Source organism: Alligator sinensis, unplaced genomic scaffold (assembly GCF_000455745.1).
Source record: "Alligator sinensis unplaced genomic scaffold, ASM45574v1 scaffold211_1, whole genome shotgun sequence".
Lineage (NCBI taxonomy): Eukaryota > Metazoa > Chordata > Crocodylia > Alligatoridae > Alligator > Alligator sinensis.
Window position 1 is genome coordinate 485,994 of NW_005842024.1, and position 3,921 is coordinate 489,914.

Below are 3,921 nucleotides of genomic sequence, written 5' to 3' on the forward strand. Positions count from 1 at the left end.
AAGAAAGAAGCATAACCTTTTACAGGATGCATTTGGATGCTTTTATTAATTAAGCTGAATAGGCTTATGCTAGAAACTATATGGTCCCAGGTATGTTCATCTCAACTCTTTTAATCTCATGCAATTTAATATAAATCCATGAATGTAGTCTGTATATTTGGTTAATCATAAACTCTTTCACTAAAGAGAGAGCATAAATATTTTTTTTTCCAAAATGATAAACATAAGTACCGAGAATTAGAATAAACACTTGAAACCTTAGATTTTTGCAGATGTAATTAGTATGACAAGCCTAAATCATAATGACTGTCGTAATGGCAGCATGGAAACCTAATATAAATATATATCTATTAATTTTAAAAAGAAACATTGCATTCATGACTTCTAACAAAGTATCCAGTAGGAATAGTATTAGTGAGACCAGTGCTAGAATGCAGGGTCCAATATCTACACTTCAAAAAGAATACTGAAAAATCTGAAAGAGTTTAAAATGACTTACAAGAATGATCTCAGGTGTGATACATATACTATATAGCAAGATCTTAAAATGCATTTGTTGATTTTATCCAAGAGAAAATTAAGGGATGATTTGATCACAATCTATATTTGCCTAAATAGGGACGAGATAGCTGATAATAAATAATTATTTAAATAAAACAGTTCACAGACTCTGTTACATTCAACAGTTTGGCTAGAAATTGAATACATTGTATTTTCTTGCATACAACAGCTCCAAGTAAGATAAGCACCTTATCTTGTTTTGGGGAAGGCAGAATGAAGAAAAGAGATTTTGACTGAGTTACGGCTGCACAAAGCAGGGACAGAGACTAATCTTCAGCTGACTCACTCTCCCCTTCATGTTTAGCTAAAAGCTGAGAGCCTAGCTACAGCTGAAGACTGGTCTCCATGTGTAGACCTGTGATTTCGAAAAGAGCTAAAGAGTGCCCAGGGCTGTGAAATAGGAAAGAGAGACCAGAAGTAACTAGCAGATAGCAAACTTGCCCTAAGACAAGTAAGCTTGCTTAGTGGAACATCAAGACCATTAAAATGTTAACTCCTATGGAATGAAGAACAGTGAATTGATTGTCTCCCTCAGGGGAACAGGAAATAAAGCTCAGTGCTTCTATTCTGGGCAGAAAATCAGCTACCCTGTTTAGGATAATGCACCCTAATTTTGGTGGAGCTGATTTTTTTTCGGGAAAAAGTGCCTGTGTTTTGTGATGGCTAGAAAATAATATTTAGAGATTTGCTTTCGGGAACTGGCTTGTAGGTAATGTAGATATGCATTAGAGCAATGGTCCAGGGAAATGGCAAGGGTTAACTGATTTCTAAAAGCCTGTTTGTAACAAAGTTTCCTTCAAGGCCCACTGTGTCTGACACGGGCAAGCAGCAAGTAGGCACAAAGGTTGGAAAACTGAAGACATATACCACAGTGTTCCATAACAGAGATAAGGGACTCTGCCATGTTGGCCAGGTCACAGTGACTAGCTGCAGAGCCCTTGGGATTTCTGGTTTTGGTAAACAAACCAAATTAGAAGAAACTGATGAAAGTCTAAATTAAGATGTGTGCATGTAATGGGTTTGTAAAACAAAGGAATATGCTGACAAGACAGAATGTGGACAGTATGATGACCACAGGGAAACCAATCAATAATACCCAGGAATGAAGTCATTAAAGGGGAGAAAGGATACAAAAGGAGTTATTTTAGAGCAGTAAAGGGTCCCCAAGAGGGGAACTTGAGGCCACCATGGACAGAGGGTACACCACCAGCCTGTTTTACTCACCCCATGGGCAGCTCAGTCCTTGACCTGTAGGCTGCTGACATCTGACATTCATGAGAGAAACTCAGGCTGAAGCTTGTGTACTGAACAAACGTACTTTGACTCCATGATGGCTCTAGGACTCATAGATATAGAAAGGGTTAGATTATTCTCATCTGCTATCACTGTGTATTAATAAAAGTTACCTATTATCAAATGGAGAGGTCATGGTCGGTCTGAGGTTTTGGATTCACCTGGAACAAGTTATCTGGTAGGCCTGTGTGAATAGGGAAGTATTTGTTTAGGATTTGGCCGATTCAGAAGACAATGATTCGATTTGGGGATTCAGATCACTGTCCTGAATCAATTCGGATGAATCAGCTTCAAAAGATTCAGACCTGATTCAGAGAGATTCGGTGATTTGGATCAGCCAGGGGGAGGCAGGCACAGTCGAGTGGCTTCGGATTCTCCCCCAGTGCCCCCAGCTATGCCTGCCTCTCCCTGGGCAGGGAGAGCCATGGGAGAAGCCCCCATGGCTGCTGTGCCTGGCCCCATCCCCTACCTGACCTCAGCTTCCCAGCACTTTAAAAAACAAAAAAAAACCTTGCACTCACCGGCTCTGGCAGCAGTGATTGGGGGCCCTCACTTCCAGTGCTACCACACCCACATCCCACACCCCTACTACCCCTCTTTCCAAGTAACATGCCCTCTCACCCCGGCTGGGCAGCTTGTCCTAGCCCCAGCCCTAATCCCCTCCTCCCCCAACCCCACCAGACTTACCAGCTGGAGGCAGCTGTCAGCTGCCTGTTTAGTGTATGGCTCAATCTCTGAATCAGACGAATCTTTTCCAAAGCAATTCAGATGCTTCGAATCGATTTGGAGCTTTTAGTTGGTCTCCTGATTTGATTTGGATTCAGTGATTTGGTCCCTGAATCTGGCCAAATTTGCACCTAATTAAATCAGCTACCAAAGCTTTGCACAGACCTAGTATATGGGTTATAAATCCAGTGCCAACAATTGGCGACTCCACCGGGATGGTGACTGTGACTCTGGGACTGGGACCAGGTCCAGTGCCAACAACTGAGGACTGGGACTTGAGGGTAGTAACCTGACTGATCAGAGAATTTGTTGATACAGAGTGAACCTCTCTAGAGGGGTCAACCAAAACTCGTAGTGCAGTAAGGATTTGGAACTATGGGTGGAGACCTGTTTGTAAGGTGAAACCATTTAGTAGTTCCAACTAGGGTTGTAAGTTAAGTAACCATGTTGGTGTCAGGGTCTTTTGTGCAGGAGGTTGTTTGTTGCACTGCTGACCAAGAGGATGGTTGTTTGTCTGGATCAGACAGAGTAGAGTACAGAGGTACAGGTGTGCTGGTGGCACGCATGAGCAGCAACTTTGAGGAAGACAGGGTCGCAACTTGATCTCAGAGTGTTCCTGAGGTGCATGGCTTGGACAAGGGTACAGGCTGTGGGCTGCTTGGGTTAATCATAGGAAGTTAGGGTTGGACACAACCTCAGGAAGTCATCTAGTTCAACCTGCTGCTCAAAGCAGGACCATCCCAATTAGATCATTCCAGCCAAAGCTTTGTCTAGCTGGGTTTTGAAAACCTCCAAGGATGGAGCTTCCACCACTTCTCTGGGTAACGTGTTCAAGAACTTTACTACCCTCCTAGTGAGAAAGGTCCAATATCTTCCTAATATCTAACCTAAACTTCCCTTGCTGCAACTCAAGACCTTGCTGTCATCTGCCACCACTGAGAAAGCTCCATCCTTTTTCAGACCCCACTTCAGGTATTCGAAGGCTGCTATTAAGTACCCTCTCAGTCTCCTCTTCTCTAGACTAAATAAGCCCAGTTCCCTCAGTCTTTCTTCATAAATCATGTCCCCCAGCCCCCTCTCCATTTTTGTTGCCCTCTGCTGGACTTTCTCCAATTTGACTACATCCTTTCTGTAGTGGGGGCCCAAGACTGAACACAATACTCCAGATGTGGCTGCACCAGTGCTGAATAGAAAGGAATAATCACTTCCCTTGACCTACTGGCAATAGACCTACCAATGTAGCCCACTATGCCTGGAAGTGAAAGACTGTTCTCAGCACCATCCACTTACTTTTTCTGGTGGAATTAGGTGTGTGCTAGCCCTTAGGTCTCAGCGGGTAGC